The following is a 26123-nucleotide window of genomic DNA, read 5'->3' on the forward strand; positions in this document are numbered from 1 at the left end:
ATTTCAATTTCAATTTTTAATTTATTTTTGTGGGTACATAGTTGGTGTATATATTCATGGGGGTACATGACACACTTTGATTCAGTCATGCAATGAGTAATACATAATAAAAAACGGGGTATCTCTCCCCTCAAGCATTTATAGATTGTGTTATAAACAATCCAATTATACTCTTTTAGTTTTTTTAATTGTGGAATTAAATTATTTTTACTATAATCACCCTGTTGTGCTATCAAATGCTGTCTTATTCATTCTTTCTAACAATTGTTTTTTTAACCATTTAGCATCCCCACTATCCCCTTGTTCCTTCCCTACTCTTCCCAGCCTCTGGTAACCATCCTTATACTCTCTAACTCTATGACACCAATTGTTTTGAATTTTAGCACCCACAAATAGTGAGAACATGTGACATTTGTCTTTCTGTGCCTGATATTTCACTTAACATAAAGACTTTCAGTTCCATTTATGTTATTGCAAATGGAAGGCTCTCATTCTTTCTTACAGCTGAATAGTACTCCATTGTGTATATGTACCACATTTTCTCTATCCAGTCATCTGTTGATGGACATTTAGGTTCCTTCCAAATCTTGGCTATTATAAACCTTGCTGTAGCAAACATGAGAGTGCCAATAGGTCTTTGATTTACTAATTTTTTTTCTTGTAGGCGTATAATGAGCAGTGGGATTGCTGGACCATATAGTAGCACTATTTTTAGTTATATCGGGAACATCCAAACTGTCCTTAAATGTGCTACCAACAGCAGTGTACAAGGGTTTCCTTCACTCGACATACTCACCAGCATTTGTTTTTTACTGACTTCTGGATAAAAACCACCTTATCTGGGGTGGAATGATATCTCATTTTGAGTTTGATTTGCATTTCCATGATGATCAGTAATCTGGAGCACCTTTTCATTTGCCTGTTTCACATTTGTATGTCTTCTTTCCATAAATGTCTATTTAAATTTTTTGTCCACTCTTTATTTGGGTTATTACTTTTTTCTATGGAATTTTTTGAACTCAATATATTGTAGTGTATTAGTCTGTTCCTGCACTGCTATAAAAAAATAGCTGAGACTGTGTTATCTATTTATTTACTGAGATGTAGTCTTGATCTGTTGCCCAGACTGAAGTGCAGTGGTGCAATCTTGGCTCACTGCAACCTCCACCTTCTGATTCAAGCAATTCTCTGCCTCAGCTCCTGAATAGCTGGGATTACTGGCACCTGCCACCATGCCTGGCTAATTTTTGTATTTTTAGTGGAGACAGGGTTTCACCATCTTGGCCAGGCTGGTCTTGAAATCCTGACCTCGTGATCCACCCTCCTCAGCCTCCCAAAATGGTGAGATTACAGGCCATGAGCCATGGCACCTGGCAAGACTGGGTAATTTATAAAGGAAATGGTTTTAATTGACTCACAGTTCCACATGGCGGGGGTGGACTCAGGAAACTTCCAATAATGGCAGATGGGGAAGCAGGCACCTCTTACATGACAGCAGGAGAGAGAGCATGTATGTGAAGCAAAGGGGGAAGAGTCCCTTATAAAACCATCAGATTTCATGAGAAATCACTCATTATCAGAAGAACAGCATGGGGGAAACCACCCCCATGATCCAATCACCTTCTCCCAACCTCTCCCTCAACATCTGGGGATTACAATTCAATATGAGATTTGGGTGGGGACGCAAATCCTAACCATATCATGTAGCTATTAATTGCTTTTCAGTTGGATAATTTACAAATATTTTCTCCCATTCTGTGGATTTTCTCTTCACTTTGTTTCTTGTTTCTTTCACTTTAAAAAGGCTTTCTGACTTTCTGTAATCCAATTTGTCCATGTTTGTTTTAGTTGTCTGTGCTTCTGGGGCATTATTTAAGGAATTTTTGCCCAAACCATTGCCCTAAAGAGTTTTCCCAATGTTTTCTTGAAACGTTTGATGGTTTGAGGCGTTAGGTTTAGGTCTTTAATTCATTTTAATTTGATTTTTGTAAGTGGCAAGAAATAGGGTTCTAGTTTTATTCTTCTGCCTATGGCTTGCCGGTTTTCCCAGCCCTATTTATTACAAAAGCTGTCTCATTTTTTATTGTATGTTCTTGGCACATTTGTTGAAAATTAATTTAGCTGCCCCTCCCATAGGATTCCAGAACATTGCTATGAGGGTCTGAATGTTTGTTCCTCACAAAGGATTCCAGAACACTGCTGCTGGGTTCCAAACGTTTGTCACATAAGATTCCAGAACACTGCTACGAGGGTCTGAATGTTTGTTCCTCAAAGGGGATTCCAGAACACTCCTGCTGTGGTCTGAATGTTTGTCCCTCACATAGGATTCCAGAACACTGCTATGAGCGTCTGAATGTTTGTCCCTCACACAGAATGCCGGTTTTACCAGCCATATTTATTACAAAAACTGTCTTATTTTTTATTGAATGTTCTTGGCACTTTTTTTGAAAATTAATTTAGCTGTATGAGTTTGTTTCTCAGGTCTCTATTTCGTTCCATCTGTCTTTATGTCTGTTTTTATGCCAGTGTCATGTTGTTTTAATTACTACAACTTAGTAGTATAATTTAAAACCAGGTAATGGAATTCCTCCAGTTTTGTTTTATATACTCAGCATAGCTTTGACGATTATGGTGTTTTGTGATGTTTCCATATAAATTTCAGAGTTTTTTTTCTATATCTGTGAGGAATGTCTTCTTCTTTTTCTTTTTTCTTTTTTTTTTTTTTTTTTTTGGTGGCGTCTTGCTCTGTCACCTAGACTGGAGTGCAGTGTTGTGATCTGGGCACAGTGCAACCTCCACCTCCTGGGTCCAAGCAATTCTTTGCCTCAGCCTCCTGAACAGCTGGGATTATAGGCACCCGCCACCATACCTGGCTAATTTTTTGTATTATTAGTAGAGGTGGGGTTTCACCAAGTTGGCCAGGCTGGTCTTGAACTCCTGACCTCATGATCCACCAACTTCGGCCTCCCAAAGTGCTGGGATTACAGGCATGAGCCACTGCCCCTGGCCTGTTATTTTGATAGAGATGGAATGAAATGTATAGATTGCTATGGATCGTATGGACATTTTTAAAAAAATACTGATTCTTCCAATCTGTGAACATAAAAATATCTTTCCAATTTTTGGGTCCTTTTTCATTTCTTTTATCAGTGGTTTACAGTTTTAATTGTTGAGAACTTTTATTTCTTTGGTAAATTCCCACATATTTTGTTTTATTTGTGGCTACTGCAAATAGTATTACATTTTTGAATTCTTTTTCAGTTTGTTGACTGTTGGCATATAGAAACCCTACTGATTTGTATGTGTTGATTTCGTATTCTGCAAATTTACTCAAGTTATTACCTCTAATATATTTTGGTGGATGTATTAGGCCATTATCATATTGCTATAAAAAGTAATCAGTGACTGGTTAATTTATAAAGAAAATAGGTTTAATTGATTCATGTTTCTTCAGGCTGTACAGAAAGCATAGCACTGGCTTCTGCTTCTGGGGAAGCCTCTGACAACTGACAAGGTGAAAAATAAATCTAGTGCTTGCACATCACATGGTAAGTGCGAGGGCAGGGGGGAAGTGTTACACACACTTATAGATAACCAGCTCTGATAAAAACTTACTATTGTGGGAATGGCACCAAAGGAAATGATGCCAAACTGTCCGTGGAAATCTTGCCCTCATGATTCAATCACCTCCCCTCTAGGCCCACTTCCAACACTGAGGATTATATTTCAATATAAGATTTTGGTGGGAATACACATCCAAACTGTATCATTTTGCCCCTGGCTGTTCCAAATCTCAATTCCTTCTCATATTTCAAAATACAATCATGACTTCCCAATAATCCCCAAAGTCTTAACTAATTTCAGCCTTAACTCAAAAGTCAAAAGTCTCATCTAATACAAAGTTAATTTCTTCCTCCTATAAGCCTGTAACATAAAGAAACAAATTATGTTCTTCCAAGATACAAATGAGGCTGAGGCATTGGGTAAATACTCCTATTCTAAAAGGAAGAAATCAGCCAAAAGAAAGCAGTCACAGGATCTATGAAAGTCTGAAACCCAGAAGGGCAGTTATTGAATTGTAAGGCTCCAAAATAATTATTTTTGACTCTGTGTCCCATTTCCAGGGCATGCTAATGCCTTGGGAAGGTTCTACCTTGTGACTTTGCATGGTTTAGCCCCCACAGCTGCTCTCATGGGCTGGCATACTGTGCCTCTGGCTTTTTAAGGTGCAAAGTGCAGACTGTAGCTAAATCTACCATTCTGGGGTCTGAGGTCTGGAGGACAGTGATCCTCTAATCACAGATCTACTAGGTCATGACCCAGTATGGAGCCTTCCTGGGGACTGTCACCCCAAATTTCTTTTCTCCATTGTTTTACTAGAGGATCTCCATGAGGGCTCCACACCTGCAACATGCTTCTGCCTGCACACCCTGTCTTTTTCATACATCCTTTGAAATAAAGGTGGAGGCTACCAAGTCTCAACTACTCGCATTTGGTAAACTCACAGACCTAACACCACATGGAAGCTACCAAGGTTATCGCTTGCACCCTCTGAAGCAGTGACTGGAGTTGTAACTGGGTCAATATGAGCTACACCTGGAGCTGAAGCAGCGGCAAGGATGCAGTGAGCCTTGTTCCAAAGCTACCCAAGGCAGCAAGTCCTAGACCTGATCACAGAAACTATTCTCTTCTTTTAGGCCTCAGGGCCTGTGATGGGTTGCTGCCTTTCAGATTTCTAAAATGCCTTCAATTCCTCTTTCCCATTGTCTTGACTATCAACACTTGCTTTTTTTTAGGTTATACAAATATCTCTAACAAGTGGTTGACCTATATGCTGCTTGAGTTCCTCTCTTATAAAAGCTTTTTATATTTCAGCCACATGACTAGGCTGCAAAGTTTTCAAGCTTTTACACTATGCTTCTTTTCTAAGTATAAGTTACTATTTATTTATTTATTTATTTATTTGCTAGAACATGTGAGCATAGGTTGTTAGAGGCAGCCAAGTCACATCACAAATGCTTTGCTGCTTAGACATTTTTCCAACAGAAACCCTAAATCATCAATTTCAAATTCAAACTTTTTTATATCCCTAGTGCATGACAGAAATTCAGCCAACCACTTTGCTAAGACAACATGCATGACCTTTGTTTCAGTCCCAATAAGTTTCTAGTTTTCATCTGACACCTTCTCAGCCCGGCCTTCACTGTCCAGATCACTACCAGCATTTTGGTCACAGACATTCAACCATTCTCTAAGAAAATCTCAACTTTCCCTCATTTTTCTGTCTTCTGAATCCCACAAATTCTTCCAACTTCTGCCTGTTTACCCAATTACAAAGCTGATTCCACATTGTGGGGTATTCTTATAACTGTTTTCCATTCCTTGGTGCCAATTTTTGTATTAAGCTATTTTTGCAACACTATGAGAGTGGGACTGGATAATTAATTTTTTACAAAGTAGGTTTAAGTGGCTTATGATTCTACAGGCTGTAGAGAAAACATAGTACTGGAATATGCTTCCGGGGAGGTCTCTGGAAGTTTAGTCATGGCAGAAGTTGAAGCAGAATCTTGCACATCACAGGGCAAAAAGCAGAAGCAAAAAACAGAGGGGCGAGTTGTTACACAGTTTTAAATCACCAGATTTTATGGGAACTCACTCACTATCATGAGGATAGCACCAACTGGGATGGTGCTAAGCCATTTATAGTAATCCACCCCAATGGTTAAATCACCTTTCAACAGGCCCATCTCCAACATTGAGAATTACATTTAAATATGAGATTTGGGAGGGAACACACATTCAAACCCTATCAGAGGAGTATTTATGCCTTTTCCAATATAACATTATAACATTGGCAAAAAAAAAAAAAGAAAAAAAGGTAATTTGACTTCTTTTCCAATTGGGATGTGTTTTATTGCTTTCTCCTGTCTGATTGCTCCAGATAGGACTTTCAGTATTATGTTGAATAACAGTGGTAAAAATGGACATTCTTGTCATCTTCCAGATTTTAGAGAAAAGGCTTTTAGTTTTTCCCCACTTAGTGTGATACTAGCTGTGGGTCTGTCATATATGACTTTATTATGTTGAGGTATGTTCATTCCATACCCAGTTTTCAAAGGGCTTTTTATTATTAAAGAATATTAAATTTATCAAAATTTTTTAGCATAATTGAAATTATTATATGGATTTTGTCCTTGTTTTTTTTTTTTTTTTTTTTTGAGATGTAGTCTCCCTCTGTCACACAGGCTGAAGTGTAATGGCATGATCTCAGCTCAATGCAACCTCTGCCTCCCGGGTTCAAGTGATTCTCCTTCTTCAGCCTCCTGAGTAGCTGGGATTACAGGTGCTCACCACCATGCCTGGCTAATTTTTACTAGAGGATTTAGTATTTTTAGTAGAGATGTAGCTTCGCCATGTTGGCTAGACTGGTTTCAAACTCCTGACCTCAGGTGATCCACCCACCTCGGCTTCCCAAATTGCTGGGATTACAGGTGTGAACCACTGTTCCTGGCCCCTTCATTCTCTTTATGTGATCTATCACATTCATTGATTTGCATGTTGAACTATCCTTGCATCCCTGGGATAAATCCCACTTGGTCATTATGAATTACCTATTTATGTATTGTTTAATTCAGTTTGCTAGGCGTTTTGCAAATTTTTGCACCAATATTCTCCACTCCACTCTACTTCACTCTACTATTCCACTACATTCCAGTCCATTCCTTCCCACTCCACTCTACTCCACTCCACTCCATTCCATTAAACTCCAACCCTACTATGCTCCATTCCATTCCATTTCATTCCACTCCACTCCTTTCCACTCCATTCAATACCATTCCTCTACACTCCATTACACTGCACTTCACTCTACTCCATTCTCCTCAACTCCACTCTATTCTGCTCCACTACAATTCATTCCATTCTACTCCATAATATTCCACTCCATTCCACTCCATTTCATTTTATTCCGTTCCACTCCACTCAACTTTTCTGCACTCCATTTTATTCCACTCCATTCCACTCCATTCCACACCAATCCATTCCATTCCACTCCAATCCACTCCATTCCACTCCACTCCAATCCATTCCACTCCACTCCACTCCACTCCATTCCACTCCATTCTCTTCCATTCCACTCCACTCCACTCCATCCGACTCCACTCCGTTCCATTCCAGTCAATTCAACTCCTCTCCACTCCATTCCACTCCTGTCCATTCCATTCCACTCCGCTCCATTCCACTCCATTCTATTCCATTCCACTCCACTCCACTCCATTCAACTCCACTCCATTCCACTCCAATCTACTCAATTCCATTCCACTCTTCTTCATTCCATTCCACTCCACCGACACCACCACACTCCAATTCATACCAATCCTCTCCACTCCAGTCCACTCCATTCCACTTAACTCCATTCCATTCCACTCCAATCCATTCCACTCCAATCTACTCGTCTCCACTGCACTCCACTCTGTTCCATTCTATTCCATTCCTTTCCATTCCACTACACTCCATTCCACTCCATTCTATTCCATTCCATTCCTCTCCACTCCATTCCAATCCAGTCCATTTGATGCCACTCAATTCCACTGCACTCTACTCCATTCCACTGCACTCCATTCCATTCCACTCCACTCCATTCCATTCCAATAAATTTCACTACATTTTATTCAACTCCATTCCATTCCACTCCACTCCACTCCATTCCCCTCCATTCCATAGCATTCCACTCCACTCCATTACATTACACTCAACTCCATTCCATGCCCCTCCACTCCATTACATTCCACTCCACTCCATTCCACTCCAATCCACTCTGTTCCACTCCACTCCATTCCACTACAATCCATTCAATTCTACTCCACTCCATTCCATACAGTTCCATTCCACTGCACTCCACTCAACTCCATTCCACTCCATTCTATTCCATTCCACTCGAATCCACTCCATTCCACTCCACTCCATACGATTCCACCCAATTCCACTCTGCTCCACTCCATTCCACTCCACTCCATTCCATTCCATTCGATTCCATCATTTTCCATTCCACTCCACTCCATTCCATTCCTCTGCACTCCACTCCACTCCATTCCTTTCCACTCCACTCCATTCCACTACACTCCCTTCCATTCCACTCCACTCCACTCCATTCCACTACACTCCATTCCACTCCTCTCCATTCCATTCCATTCCACTCCACTCCACTCCACTTCCATTCCACTCCACTCCACTTCATTACACTCCACTCCATTCCATTCCAATCCACTCCATTCCATTCTACTGCATTCCATTCCACTCCACTCCATTCCATTCCACTCCAATCCGTTCCATTCCACTCCATTCCACTCCATTCCATTCCATTTCACTCCACTCCTTTCCAGTCCACTCTACTCCACTCCACTCAATTCCACTCCATTGCACACCATTCCTCTTGACCCCGTCCCATTCCACTCAACTTCCCTTTATTCTTCTCCACTCCATTCCACTCCACTCCACTCCATTCCACTCTATTCTATTCCATTCCACTCCACTCCACTCCATTCAATTCCAGTCAATTCCACTCCACTCCTCTTCATTACACTTCACTCCATTCCATTCCAGCCCACTCCACTCCACCACACTCCACTCCATTCCACTCCTCTGCCCTCCACTCCACTCCATTCCATTCCATTCAATTCCATTCCACTCCACTGCATTCCACTCCATTCTCTTCCATTCCACTCCACTCCATTCCACTCCACTTCACTCCACTCCATTCCCCTCTACTCCACTCCATTCAATTCCACTCCATTCCATTCCACTCCATTCCATTCCGTTTCACTCCACTGCATTCAAATCCACTTCACTTCACTCTATTCCACTCCGTTCTATTCCGTTCCACTCCACTTCATTCCATTCCAATCCACTCCAATCAATTCCACTCAATTCCACTGCACTCCACTGCATTCCATTCCACTCCACTCCACCCCATTCCAAAACACTTCACTCCATTCCCTTCCCCTCCATTACACTGCACTCCACTCCACTCCTCTCCATTCCACTCCATTCCCTATCACTCCACTCCACTCCATTCCATTCCACTCCACTTCACTCCACTCCTTTCCACTATATTCTATTCCATTCCACTCCACTCCAATCAATTCCACTGCACTCCATTCCATTACACTTAATTCCACTATGCTCCACTCCATTCCACTAGGCTCCAGTCCATTCCACTATGCTCCACTCCATTCCCTTCCACTCCTTTCCATTCCCCTCCACTCCATTCCATTTCTCTCCACTCTAATTCCATTCCATTCCAATCCATTCCATTCCACTCCACTCCATTCCACTCCTGTCCATTCCATTCCACTCCACTCCATTCCTTTCCACTCCACTCCATTCCATTCCACTCCACTCCATGCCACTCCACTGCGTTCTATTCCACTCCACTACTTTCCACTCCACACCACTCCACTCCAATCCACCCCACTCCATTCCACTCCTTTCCATACCATTCCACTCCACTCCATTCATTTCCACTCTACTCCATTTCATTCCACTCCACTACAGTCATTTCCACTCCACTGCATACCACTCCACTCCATTCCATTCCACTCCACTCCTTTCCATTCCATGCCACTCCATTCCTTTCCATTCCAATTCACTCCATTCCACTCCCCTCCATTCCTCTCCACTACACTCCACTCCATTTCATTCCATTCTACTCCATTCCGTTCCATTACTTTCTTTTGACAGGATCTCACTCTGTCACCCATGCTGGTGTGGAGTTATACAATCTCAGCTCACATTTCATTTCACCATTCCATTTCATTCCATTCCACTGCACTCCTCTCCACTCCACTCAATTCCACTCTACTCCACTCCAATCCATTCCATCCCGTACCTTTCCAGTCTCTGCCATTACACTCCTTTCTTTGACAAGATCTCCCTCTGTCACACAGGCTGAAGCACAGTGGCACAATCTCAGCACAAATTTCTTCCTTCCATTCCATTCCATTTCGTTCCACTCCACTCAACTCCACTCAAGTCCACTCCAGTCCACTCCAGGACACTCCAGTCCTCTCCATTCCAATCCATTCCATTGCACTCCACTCCACTCCACTCCATTCCATTCCACTCCACTCCATTCCAATCATCTCCATTCCATTCCATTCCACTTCACTCCATTCCATTTCACTCCACTCCAATCCACTCCACTCCATTCCATTCCACTACTCTCCACTCCATTCCACCCCACTCCATTCCATTTCACTCCACTCCATTCCAATCCACTCCTTTCCATTCCAATCCATTCCAATCCATTCCAATCCAATCTAATCCATTCCACTCCACTCCACTCCATTCCACTAAATTCCATTCCACTCCACTCCACTGCATGCTATTCCATTCCACTCCATTCCACTTCATTCCATTCCATTCCAATGCATTCCATTCCAATCCACTCCATTTCATTCCACTCTTTTCCATTCGATACCTCTCCATTCCATTCCACTCCGCTCCATTCCACTCCACTCCATTCCATTCCAATCCAGTCCACTCCACTCCACTCCAATCCATTCCATTTCACTGCTTTCCATTCCATTCCTTTCTTTCGAGAGTATCTCACTCCGTCACCCAGCCTGGAGTGCAGTGGCACAATCTCATCTCACATTCCATTCCGTTCCACTCCACTCCACTCCACTCTGCTCCATCTGCTCCATTCCATTCATTTCCATTCCATTTCATTCCACTGAATTCCACTTCGTTCCACTACAATCCATTCCATTCCATTCCACTCGTTTCTTTCGACAGGATCTCCTTCTGTCACACAGGCTGTAGCTCAGTGGCAAAATCCCAACGCAGATTTCTCCAATTCATTCCGGTCCATTCTGTTCAATTCTTTTCCATTCCATTCAGTTCCTCTGCGTTCCACTCCACTCCACTCCACTCACTTCATTCCATAACATCCGATTCCGTTTATCTACATTCAACTCCTCTCCACTCCACTGCACTCCACTCCACTCCATTCCACTCTATCCCATTCCATTCTGCTCCATTCCACTGCATGCCCCTCTGCCCCACTCCACTCCACTTCATTCCATTTCAGGCCATCCAATTCCATAGCATTCCATTCCTCTCCATTCCACTCCACTGCACTTCACTCTACTCCACTCCAGTCCACTCCGTTTCATTGCATTCCACTGCATTCCATTCCAAACCTTTCTTTCTAGAGTATCTCACTCTGTCACCCAGCCTGGAGTGCAGTGGCACAATTAAAGCTCACATTTCATTATTCCACTCCATTCAGATCCTTTCCACTTCATTCCACTCCACTCCACTCCACTCCACTCATTCCACTCCACTCCACTCCACTCCATTCCACTCCACTCCATTTCATTCCATTCCACTCCATTCCATTCCACTCTTTTCCATTCCATTCCAGTCCACTCCACTCTACTCCGTCCCATTCCGTTCCATTCCATTCCACTCCACTCCACTTCATTCAATTTCATTCCTTCTACTCCACTCCATTCCAGTCCACTCCACTCTTTTCCATTGCATCGCATTCCATTAAATTCCACTCCACTCCATTGCATTCCACTGCATTTCCATTTCATTCCACTGCACTCCATTTCATTCCACTGCACTCCACTCCATTCCACTCTATTCCATTCCACTACATTCCAGTCCATTCCTTCTCACTCCTCTAAATTCAATTCCACTCCACTCCTTTCCACTCCACCTTACTCCACTCCATTTCATTCCATGTCACTCCATTCCATTCCATGCCACTCCATTCCATTCCATTCCTTTCTTTTGACAGGATCTCTCTCTGTCACCCATCCTGGTGTGCAGTGGCACTATCTCAGCTCACATTTCATTTCACCATTCCATTCCATTCCATTTCATTCCACTGCACTCCTCTCCACTCCATTCAATTCCACTCCACTCCTCTCCAATCTGTTCCATTCCATTCCATTCCAATCTCTTCCATTCCACTCTTTTCTTTCTACAGGATCTCATTCTGTCACACAGGTGTAAGCACGGTAGCACAATCTCAGCACACATTTCTTCTTTCAATTCGACTCTATTCCATTTCCTTCCACTTCACTCCACTCCATTCCACTCCACTACACTCCACTCCATTCCAGTCCACTCCAGTCCGTTCCACTGAACTCCATTGCACTCCATTCCACTCCATTCCATTCCACTCCACTCCATTCCTTTCCACTCCACCCCACTACCAACCATACCGTTCCATTCCATCCCATTACACTTCACTTCACTCTATTCCATTCCTTTCCACTCTGCTCCATTCCACTCCATTAAACTCCACTCCACTCCAATCCACTCCAATGTACTTCAATCCAGTCAATTCCATTCCATTCCATTCTATTCCATTCCAATCCATTCAATTCCTCTTCCCTCCCTTCCATTACATTCCACTCCACTGCATTCCACTACACTCCACTTCACTCCATTCCCCTCTACTCCACTCCAGTCCATTCCATTCCACTCCACTCTATTCCATTCCACTCCATTCGAATCCATTCCATTTTATTCCACTCCAGTCATCTCCACTCCACTCCACTCCATTGCATTCCACTCCATTCCACTCCACTCCACTCCATTCCACTCCACTCCCCTCCATTCCACTCCATTATATTCCATTCCACTCCACTCCATTCAATTCCACTCATTTCCAATCCACTACACTCCATTCCACTCCACTCCATTACATTCCTCTCCACTCCATTCCATTCGACTACAGTCCATTCCATTGCAATCCACTGCACTCTTCTCCACTCCACTCCGTTCCATTCCACTCCAGTCCACTCCATTTCACTCCACTCCATTCCATTCCTCACCAATCCATTCAATTCCCCTCCATTCCACTCAATTCCTCTGCACTCCATTCCATTCCACTCCACTCCATTCCAGTGCATTCCACTCCATTCCATTGCACTCCTCTCCATTCCACTCCACTCCACTCCATTCCATTCCATGCCACTCCTTTGCACTCCACTCTACTGCACTCCACTCCACTCTATTCCACTCCATTCCATACCATTTCACTCCACTCAGTTCCATTCCACTCAACTCAACTCCATTCCTCAACACTCCATTACACTCCATTCCATTGCACTGCACTCCACCCACTCCAGTCCAATCCACTCCACTACATACCGCTCCAGTCCAATGCACTCCACTCCACTTAACTCCATTCCATTCCACTCCACTATATGCCAGTCCACTCCACTCCATTCCATTCCATTGCAATCCACTCCACTCCACTCCATTCCACTCCACTCCATTCCATTCTATTCCATTCCTCTCCACTCCAACCTACTACATTCTAATCCATTCCATTCCACTCTGTTCCTTTCCACTCCACTCCACGCCACACCACTCCACTCCATGGCACTCCACTCCACTCCATTCCACTCCACACCACTCCACTCCACTCAATTCCATTCCACTCTACTCCACTGCATTCCTTTCCATTCCACTCCACTCCATTTCATTCCACTCCATTCCATTCCATTGCACTCCACTCCTCTCCACTTCACTACATACCACTCCCGTCCAATCCACTCCACTCTGCGTAACTCCAATCCATTCTGCTCCACTGCATTCCAATCCACTCCTCTTCATTCCATTCCATTCCAATACACTCGACTCCATTCTACTCCACTCCATTCCATTCCATTCCATTCCACTGCACTGCAGTCCATTCCCTTCCACTCCACTCCATTCCATTCAACTCCACTTCTTTGCACGCCACTCCACTCCAGTCCTCTCCATTTCAATCCATTCCACTCCATTCCATCCCATTCCTTTCTTTAGACATGGTCTCACTCTGTCATCCATGCTGGTGTGCATTGGCACAATCTCAGTTCACATTCCATTTCACCATACCATTCCATTCCATTCCATCGCACTGCACTCCACTCCAATCCACTGAATTCCATTCCAACCAAATACATTCCATGACATTCCATTCCAAATCCTTTCCACTCCACTCCATTCTTTCTACATTGTCGCCCTCTGTCACACAGGCTGTAGAGCAGTGGCATAATATCAGCAAACATTTCTTCATTCCATTGCATTCCATTCCATTCCATTCCACTTCACTCCTCTCCACTCAATTCCACTTCACTCCACTCAATTCCACTCCATTTCATCCTACTCCACTCCACTGCACTCCATTCCATTTCACTATGCTCCATTCCATTCCACTCCACTCCTTTCCATAAAGCTCCATTCCATTCTATTCCACTCCACTTCATTCCATTCCTTTCCACTGCACTCCATTCCATTCCCTCCACTCCACTCCATTCCATTCCATTCCAGTCCATTCCACTCCATTCCATTCCAGTCCACTCCATTCCATTCCACTCCATTCCACTCCATTCCATTCCATTCCACTCCACTCCAGCCCACTCCACTCCATTCCACTTCAGTCCAATCCACTCCACTCCAGCCCACTTCACTCCATTCCACTTCAGTCCCATCCACTCCACTCCACTTCACTCCATTCCATTCCACTCCCCTGCATTTCACTCCACTCCACTCCATTCCATTCCACTACACTCCATTCCATTCCACTCCGCTCAATTCCATTCCACTCCACTCCACTCAATTCCATTCCATTCCAATCCATTCCAGTCTTTTCCATTTCACTCTACTCCATTCCATTCCAATCCAGTCGGCTCCATTCCATTCTACTCTACTCCCTTCCTTCCCACTCCACTCCACTCCTCTCCACTCCACTCCAAACCTTTCCATTCCATTCCACCCCATTCCATTCCATTCCTTTCTTTGCACAGGATCTCATTCCGGCACAAAGGCAGCAGTGCAGTGGCACAATCTCATCCCACATGTCTTTTCACCATTCCATTGCAATCCATTCCATCCCATTCCACTCCATTCTATTTCACTCCATTCCATTCCATTCCACTCCATTCCATTCTGTTCCAATCCATTGAATTCCATTCCACTCCATTCCATTCCATTCCTCTCCACTCCATTACTTTCCACTCCATTCCATTCTACTGATCTCCTTTCCATTCCACTCCACTCCACTCCATTCCACTCTACTCCACTCAATTCCATTCCACTCCACTCCATTCCATTCCATTCCACTCCACTCCATTCCACTCCACTCCCCTCCATTCCATTCAACTGCACTTCACTGCACTCCATTCTCCACCTTTCCATTCCACTCCACTCCAGTCCATTTCATTCCACTGCAGTCCAAACCATGCAACTCCACTCCTTTGCACTCCACTCCACTCCTCTCCATTTCATTCCATTCCACTCCATTGCTTTCCATTCCTTTCTTTGGACAGGATCTCACTCTGTAACCAATCCTGGTGTGCAGTGGCACAATCTCAGCTTACATTTCATTACACCATTCCATTCCATTCCATTCTATTCGATTCCATTACACTGCAAACCACTCCACTCCACTCAATTCCAATCTACTCCACACTCATCCATTCCAGGCCATTCCAATTTAATCCCTTCCATTCGACTCCTTTCTTTCAACAGGATCTTCCTCTGTCACAAAGGCTGAAAAAGTAGTGTCAAAATTTCAGCACACATTTCTTCATTCCATTCCATTCCATTCCATTCCAATCCACTACACTCCACCCAACTCCACACCATTCAATTCCATTCGACTCCATTCCACTCCACTTCACTTCATTCCATTCCATTCCATTCCACTACACTCCACACCATTCCATTCCACTCCACTCCATTCAATTCCACTCCACTCCGTTCAGTTCCACTCCACTCCACTCCATTCAATTCCTTTCACCTCCACTGCATTCCAATCCATTCCACTCCACTCCACTCCACTCCATTCCCTTCCATTCCACTCCGTTCCATTCCACTCCACTCCACTCCATTCCATTCCTTTCAACTCCACTTCATTCCATTGAACTCCACTCCTCTCCATTCCATTCCATTCCAGTCCATTCCATTCCACTACACTGCATTCCATTTCACTCCACTCCACTCCTTTCCACAAAGCCCCATTCCATTCCATTACAATCCACTCCACTCCACTCCATTCCACTCCTTTCCACTCCTCTCCACTCCATTCTATTCCATTCCTGTCCAGTCCATTACACTCCATTCCATTCCACTGCACTCCATTCGATTCCACTCCATTCCACTCCAGTCCAATCCACTCCACTCCACTTCACTCCTTTCCATTCCACTCCATGGCATTACAATCCATTCTACTTCACTACATTCCATTCCACTCCACTCCACTCCATTCCATTTCAATCCAATGCATTCCACTCCATTCCCTTCCACTCCACTCCATGCTATTCCACTCCTTTCCACTCCATTCCTTTCCATTCCACGCCACTCTTCTCCATTCCTTTCCACTCCATTCGGTTCCACTCCAATCCATGCCACTCAACTCAACTCCACTCCACTCCACTCCTCTCCAATCCTTTCCAGTACACTCCATTCCACTGCACTCCACTACATGGAAATCCACTCCACTCCACACAATTCCATTCGCCTCCAATGCATTCCATTCCATTCCATTCCGTTCCACTCCTCTGCATTTCATTCCACTACACTCCATTCCGCTCCATTCCATTCCAATCCACTCCATTCCCTTCCACTCCGCTCCATTCCATTCCACTCCACTCCACTACACTCCTTTCCATTCCAATACATTCCACTCCACTCCTTTTCACTCCAATCCACTCCACTCCACTCCTTTCCACTGCATTCCACTCCAGTCCACTCCACTCCACTCCATTCTTTTCCATTCCACTGCATTACATTCCATTCCTCTCTTTCCACAAGATCTCACTCTGTCAGAATTTCTGAGGTGCAGTGGCACAATATCAGCCCACATTTCTTTTCCCCATTCCGTTACATTCCGTTCCATCCCATTCCATTACATTCTATTTCACTCCACTCCACTCCACTCCATTCCATTCCACTCCTTTCCAGTCCAAATCGACTCCATTCCACTCCACTCCACTCCATTCCATTCCATTCTATTCCATTCCACACCATTGCATTCCATTCCTTTCTTTCGACAGGTTATCACTGTGAAACTCAGGCTGGAGTGCAGTGGTCCAATTTCAGGTCACATTACATGTCATCTTTTCATTGCATTGCATTCTGTTCCATTGCATTCCATTCCATTCCATGCCATTACTTTCCATTCCAATCCATTCCATTCCATTCCTCTCCGTTTCACTCCACTCCACTTCACTCCACTACATTCCATTAAATTCGATTCTATTCCACTCCAGTCCACTTCTCTCCACTCCACTGCACTCAACTCCACTCCATTCCACTCCATCCCATTCCATTCCACTCCATTCCACTGCACTCGACTCCACCCCACTCCACTCCACTCCAATTCACTCGATTCCATTCCTTTCCATTCCATTCCTCTCTATTCCACTCCACTCCACTTCACTCCACTCCACTCCAGTCCACTCCATTCTATTCCATTCCTTTCCACTTCATTCCATTCCATTCCCTTCTTTCGAGAGTATCTCACTCTGTCATCAAGCCTGTAGCGCAGTGGCACAATCTCAGCTCACATTCCATTACGTTCCATTCTGTACTGTTCCGTTCCGTTCCATTCCACTTCTCTCTAATCTACTCCATTAAATTCCAATACATTCCATCGCATTCCAATCCATTCCGTTCCATTCCACTCGATTCCACTCTGATCCCCTCTAATACATTCCATTCCATTCCATTCCATTTAATTCCCTTCCACTCCTTTCTTTCACGAGGTCACCCTCTGTCATACAAGCTGTAGAGCAGTGACACAATCTCAGCACATGATTCTTCATTCCGTTCCGTTATGTTGCATTCTATTCCATTCCGTTCTGTTCCGTTCCACTCCACTCCACTACATTCCATTACATCCGATTCCATTCTTCTCTATTCCACTCCTCTCCACTCCACTGTACTCTACTCCACTCCCTTCCATTCTATCCCCTTCCATTGCACTTCATTCTTCCGCACTCCACTCCAACCCACTCCACTCCACTTCATTCCACTCCATTCCATCCCTCTGCTTTCCACTCCATTCCACTTCACTCCACTCCAGTCCAGTCCACTCCATTCCATTCCATTCCATTGCACAGAATTTCATTCCATTCCTTACATTCGAGAAAATCTCACTCTTTAACCCAGTCTGGAGTTCAGTGGCACAATCTCAGCTCACATTTCGTTATTCCATTCAATTCCATTCCATTCCATTCCATTGCATTCCATTGCATTGCATTCCTTCCCATTCCATTCCAATCCATTGCATTCCATTCCACTCCTTTCCATTACATTCCACTCCATTCCACTTCATTCCAGTCCACTCCACTCCTTCCCACTGCACTTCATTCCTCTCCACTCCACTCCAATGCACTCCACTCCTTTCCACTCCACTCTACTCCATTCCACTCCACTCCACTCCTTTCCACTCCACTCCATTCTGTTTCACTACACTTCATTCCATTCCACTCCACTCCATTCCATTCTACTCCATTCCATTAAACTCCATTCCACTCCATTCCGTTCCACTCCACTCCATTCCATTTCATTCCACTCCACTCCACTTCATTCCATTGCACTGCATTCCATTCCATTTCGTTCTTCTCCATTCCATTCCCCTCCACTCCACTCCATTCCATTCCAGTCCATTTCATTCCATTCCATTCCACTCCACTCCATTCCATTCCTTTCCACTCCACTCCATTCCATTCCACTCCAATCCATTCCATTGCATTCCATTCCACTCCACTCCATTCCATTCCACTCCTCTCCACTCCATTCAATTCCATTCCAGTCCATTCCACTCCATTCCATTCCACTGCACTCCATTCGATTCCATTCTATTCCACTCCGGTCCAATCCACTCCACTCCACTTCACTCCATTCCATTCCTCTCCACGGCATTCAAATCAACTCCACTCCATTCCATTCCACTCCACTCTGTTCCATTCCATTCCATTCCATTCCACTCCACTCCATTCCATTTCAATCCAATCCATTCCACTCCATTCCCTTCCACTCCACTCCATTTCATTCCACTTCTTTCCACTGCATTCCATTCCATTCCACTCCACTCCACTCCACTCCACTCCATTCCATTCCATTCCACTCCATTCCATTCCACTCCACTCCACTCCTCTCCAATGCTTTCCAGGCCACTGCATTCCACTGCACTCCACTACACGACACTCCTCTACACTCCACTCAATTCCATTCCCCTCCACTGCATTCCATTCCATTCCATTCCATTTCACTTCTCTCCATTTCATTCCTCTCTACTCCATTCCATTCCATTCCATTCCAATCCGCTCCATTCCCTTCCACTCCACTCCATTCCATTCCCCTCCACTCCACTACTTTCCATTCCAATGCATTCCACTCCACTCCACTCCACTCCATTCCACTGCACTCCACTCCAGTCCACTCCACTCCATTCCGTTACATTCCACTCCATTCCATTCCATTCCTTTCTTTCCACAGGATCTCACTCTGTCACAAATTCTGGAGTGCAGTGGCACAATTTCAGCCCACATTTCTTTTCCCCATTCCATTGCATTCCATTCCATCCCATTCCACTCCATTCTATTCCACTCCATTCCAATCGATTCGACTCCATTCTATTCCACTCCATTCCAATCGATTCGACTCCATTCCACTCCACTCCTCTCCACTCCACTCCATTCCACTCCACTCCACTCCACTCCACTCCACTCCACTCCATCCCATTCCATTCCATTCTATTCCATTTCACTCCATTGCTTTCCATATCTTTCTTTCAATAGGTTATCATTGTGAAACTCAGGCTGGAGTGTAGTGGCCCAATTTCAGGTCGCATTACATGTCAACTTTTCATTGCATTGCATTCTGTTCCATTGCATTCCATTGCATTCCATTCCATTCCATTCCATGCCATTCCTTTCTATTGCAATCCATTCCATTCCATTCCACTCCATTCAACTCCACTCCACTCCACTTCATTCCATTAAATCCGATTCTCTTCCACTCCATTCCACTCCTTTCCACTCCACTGCACTCAACTCCACTCCATTCCACTCCATCCCATTCCATTCCACTCCATTCCAATGCACTTGACTCCACCCCATTCCACTCCACTTCATTCAATTCCATTCCTTCCTATTGCATTCCTCTCTATTCCACTCCACTCCACTTCACTCCACTCCACTCCACTCCAGTCAACTCCATTCTATTCCATTCCTTTCCACTTCATTCCATTCCATTCCATCCCATCCCATTCCATTCCATTCCATTCCATCCCATCCCATTCCATTCCATTCCATTCCATTCCATTCCATTCCATTCTATTCCATTCCAATCGATTCCAATCTGATCCCCTCTAATACATTCCATTCCATTCCATTCCATTCCCATCCACTCCTTTCTTTCGACAGGTCACCCCGTGTCATACAAGCTGTAGTGCAGTGGCACAATCTCAGCACTTATTTCTCCATTCCGTTTCGTTATGTTGCATTCTATTCCATTCCGTTCCATTCTGTTCCACTGCACTCCACTGCACTGCATTCCATTACATCCGATTCCATTCTCCTCCATTCCACTCCTCTCCACTCCACTGCACTCTACTCCACTCCGTTCCACTCCAACCCCTTCCATTCCACTCCATTCTTCCTCACTCCACTCTACCCCACTCCACTCCACTTCACTCCACTCCACTCCAGTCCACTCCATTCCATTCCATTCCATTCCACTCCACTGAATTTCATTCCATTCCTTACATTCGGGAACATCTCACTCTGTAATCAAGCCTGGAGTTCAGTTTCACAATCTCAGCTCACATTTCGTTATTCCATTCAATTCCTTTACATTCCATTCCTTTTCATTCCATTCCATTGCATTCCATTCCATTCCATTCCATTGCATAGCATTGCATTCCATTCCATTCCATTCCACTCCATATCATTCCATTCCATTCCATTCCATTCCATTCCAATCCATTGCATTCCATTCCACTCCTTTCCGTTAATTTCCACTCCACTCCACTGCATTCCAATCCACTCCACTCCTATCTACTCCACTCCATTCCTCTTCACTCCACTCCAATCCACTCTACTCCATTCCACTCCACTCTACTCCATTCCACTCCACTCCACTCATTTCCACTCCACTCCATTCCATTCCACTACACTCCATTCCATTCCATTCCACTCCACTCCATTCCATTCCATTCCACTCCACACCATTACTTTCCACTCCACCTTATTCAATTCCATTCTATTCCATTCCATTCCTTTCCATTCCACTCAATCCCACTCCGCTCCACACCAATCCATTCCATTCCATTCCTTTGCATTCCATTCCACTCGTTTCTTTCCCCTGTATCTCCCTCTGTCACAGGGCTGTAGCACAGTGGCACAATAGCAACACACATTTCTCCATTCTATTCCATTCCGTTCTGTTCCTTTCTATTCTGTTCCTTTCCACTCCATTCCACTCCACTCTACTCCACTGCACTATATTCCATTACATTCGATTCCTTTCCACTACATTCCACTCACCTCCACTCCACTGTACTCCACTCCACTCCATTCCATTCCACTCCACTCCATTCCATTCCACTCCATTCCATTCCATTCCATGCCATTCCACTCCTCTCCATTCCATTCCACTCCATTCCATTCCATCCCATTATACTCATCTCCATTCCATTCCACTCCACTCCAATCCATTCTACTCCACTCCATTCCATTCCACTCCACTCCTTTCCTTTCCTGTCCACTCCATTCCACTCCATTCTATGCCACTCCACTCCAATCCACTCCACTCCTTCCCATTCCACTCAATTCCACTCCATTCCACTCCAATCCATTCCGTTCCACTCCACTCCATTCCATTCCACTCCAATCCTCTCCATTCGACTCCACTCCAATTCATTCCACTCCACTCCATGCCACTCCACTCCATTCCATTGCACTCAACTCCACTCCATTCCACTCCACTCCATTTGGTTCTACTCCATTCCATTGCATTCCACTCCATTCCAGTTCATTACTTTCTTTCCACAGGATCCCACTGTGTCACAAATGCTTGAGTGCAGTGATACAGTCTCATCTCACATTTCTTTTCACCATTCCATTGCATTCCATTCAATTCCATTCCATTCCATTCTATTTCACTCCACTCCACTCCACTCCATTGCATTCCACTCCATCCCATTCCATTCGACTCCATTCTACTTTATTCCAATTCACTCCAATCCTATCCACTCCAATTCATTCAATTCCATTGCTATACATTCCACTCCATTCCATTCCACTCCATTGCATTCTATTCCACTCCATTCCATTCCATTCCATTCCATTCCATTCCATTCCATTCCATTCCATTCCACACTATTCCACTCCGTTCCATTCCATTCCATTATTTTCCACTCCGTTCCATTCCATTCCACTGAACTCTACTCCAATCCACTCCACTCCACTCCATTCCATTGCACAGACTTCCATTCCTCTCAACCCCACTCAACTTCACTCCATTCCACTCCACTCCATTCCATTCCACTAGATTCCATTCCATTCCTTTCCACACCACTCCATTCCAGTGAACTCCATTCCAATCCATTTCACTGCACTCCACTCCATTCCAGTCCAGGCCACTCCACTCCTTTCTATTCCATCTGATTCCATTCAATTTCCCTCCACTCTTTTCCACTCCACTCCACTCAATTCTACTCCACTCCACTCCACTCCTCTCCACTTCATTCCATTCCATTGCACTCAACTCGACTCCATTCCACTCCACTTCATTCGATTCTATTCCATTTCATTGCATTCCTCTCTATTGTAGCTCATTACTTTCTTTCCACAGGATCACACTCTGTCACAAATGCTGGAATGCAATGAAACTGTCTCAGCTCTCATTTCTTTTCACCATTCCATTGCATTCCATTCCATTCCATTCTATTCCATTCTATTGCACTCCACTACACTCCACTCCATTCCATTCCACTCCATCCCATTCCATTCGACTCCATTCACTCCTATTCACTCCACTCCAATCCACCCCAATTCATTCCATTCTATTCCTATCCATTTCACTCCATTCCATTCCACTGTACTGCATTCCATTCCACTTCATTCCATTCCACTCTATTCCACTCAGTTCCATTCCATTCCACTCTGTTACATTCCATTCCACTGCACTCCACTCCAACCCATTCCACTCCATTCCATTGCACTCCATTCCATTCCACTCCACCCCATTCAACTCCACTCCATTCCACTGCACTCCATTCCATTCCACTAGACTCCATTCCATTCCTTTCCACTCCACTCCATTCCATGGAACTCCATTCCAATCCATTTCAGTCTTCTCCACTCCATTCCAGTCCACTCCACTCCTTTCCATTCCATCTCATTCCATTCCATTTCACTCCACTCTTTTCCACTCCACGCCAATCAATTCCACTCCACTCCCCTCCACTCCATTCCCCTCCACTCCACTCCATTCCACCCACTACCCTCCACTCCATTACATTCCATTCCACTCCACTTCATTCTTTTCCACTCCAGTCAATTCCATTCCACTCCACTCCACTCCACTCCATTCCACTCCATTCCGTTGCACTCCACTCCTGTCCATTCCGTTCCACTCCACTCCATTCTATTCCACTCCACTCTTTTCCACTCCACTCCACTTCACTCCATTTCAATCCATTCCACTACATTCCATTCCATTTCGTACTTTTTATAGGATCTCCTTCTTTCACCCGGGATTGTGTGAAGTGGCAGAATCTCAGGTCACATTTCTTTTCACCATTCCATTCTATTCCATTCCTTTTCATTCCATTCCATTCCATTCCATTTTATTCCACTGCACTCCACTCCACTCCACTCCACTCCACTCCTATCCATTTTTTGCCATGATTTTCCAATCCCTTCTATTCCACTCCTTTCTTTCAACAGGATCTCCATCTGTCACACAAGCTGCAGCGCAGTGGAAAATTCTAAGCACACATTTCTTCATTCCATTCCATTCAATTCCATTTCACTCCACTCCACTCCACTCCAATCCATTCCACTCAACTCCACTCCACTCTATTCCATTCCACTCCACTCCTTTCCACTCCACTCCACTTTATTTCTTTCTGCTTCAATCCATTCCAGTTCACTCCACTCCACTGCATTCCATTCCAATCCATTAGACACCACTCCATTCCATTCTTTCCACTCCACTCCATTCCCTTCCACTCCACTCCATTCCATTCTACTCCAGTCCAATTAACTCTATTCCATTCCACTCCACTCCATTCCATTCCACTTCATTCGACTACATTCCATTTCATTCCACTCCAATCCATTCCACTCCACTCCATTCCAATGAACTCCATTCCACTCCACTCAACTATGTTCTGTTCCATTCCACTCCACTCCATTCCAGTAAAATCTACTCCATTCCATTCTGCTCCATTCCATACCATTGTACTCCACACCACTCCATTCCATTCCTTTCCACTCCACTGCACTCCACTCCACTCCTCTCCAAACCATTCCTTTCCATTCCAGCCCAATCCATTCCTTTCCACTCCATTCCATTCCCTTCCAGTCCACTCCTATCCATTCCACGCCATACCATTCCATTTCACTCCCCTCCACTCCACTCCACTACACTCCATTCCATTCCACTCCACTCGATTCCACTCCACTTCTCTCTACTCCACTCCACTCCACTCCTCTCCACTCCACTCCATTCCACTCCATTCCATTCCACTCCACTCTAGTGCATTCCATTCCACTCCACTCTATTCCATTCAATTCCTCTCCATTCCACTCGACTGCACTCCATTCCATTTCACCCCATTCCACTCCATTTCCTTCCACTCCACTCCACTCCATTCAATTCTGCTCTCTTCCGTTACATTCCATTCCACACCACTCCATTCCATTCCTTTCCTCTCCACTCCATTTCATTGAAGTTCACTCCATTCCTTTCCACTCCATTACATTCCATTCCATTCTATTCCAGTCCATTGCACTACACTCCATCCCACTCCACTCCATTCCATTCCAATCCATTCCACTCCATTACATTCCACTCCATTCCATTCTACCCCAATCCATTCCATTCCACTCCACTCCACTCCATAGATCTCCACTCCATTCCATTGCACTCCATTCCATTTAACTCCACTCCCGTCCATTACACTCCACTCCATTCTATTCCACTCCAACCCATTCCAATCCACTCCACTCCCGTCCATACCTCTCCACTCCATTCCATTCCACCCCAACCCATTCCATTCTACTCCACTACAGTCCATTCCACTTCACTCCATTCCATTCCACTCCATTCCATTCCAATCCGTTCTATTCCACTCCACTCCATTCCATTCCATTCCACTCCATTCCATTCCACTCCACTCCTTTCCACTGCACTGCATTCCATTCCACTCAACTCCTTTCCACTCCACTACACTCCACAACACTCCATCCCACTCCACTCTATTCCATTCCACTCCATTCCTTTCCATTCCACTCCCTCCACTGCATTTCACTCCACTCCACTGCGTTCCACTTCACTCCATTCCATTCCACTCCATTGCATTCCACTCCACCCCATTCCATTCCACTCCACTCCACTCCAATCCACTCCGTTCAACTCCACTCAATTCCATTCCACTCCATTCCATTCCATTCCACTCCATTGCATTCCAATCCACTCCATTCCTTTCCATTCCACTCCACTCAATTCCACTCCACTCCGGTCCACTCCCCTCAATTCCACTCCACTCACTTCATTCCACTCTACTCCACTCCACTTCGTTCCCTTCCATTCCAATCCATTCATTTCCATTCCTTTTTTGCACAGCATCTCACTCTGTAACAATGGCTGGAGTGCAGTGTCACCATCTCAGCTCACAGTTCTTTTCACCATTCCATTGCATTCCTTTCCATACCATTCCATTCCATTCTATTTTACTCCACTTCACTCCACTCCACTCCATTCCATTCCACCCCATTGCATTCCATTCGACTCCATTCCACTCCATCCCACTCCACTCCACTCCACTCTACTCAACTCCACTCCATTCCACTGCAATCCACTCCATTCCATTCCAT

The sequence above is a fragment of the Pongo abelii genome, chromosome 15 (assembly GCF_028885655.2).
Source record: "Pongo abelii isolate AG06213 chromosome 15, NHGRI_mPonAbe1-v2.0_pri, whole genome shotgun sequence".
NCBI lineage: Eukaryota > Metazoa > Chordata > Mammalia > Primates > Hominidae > Pongo > Pongo abelii.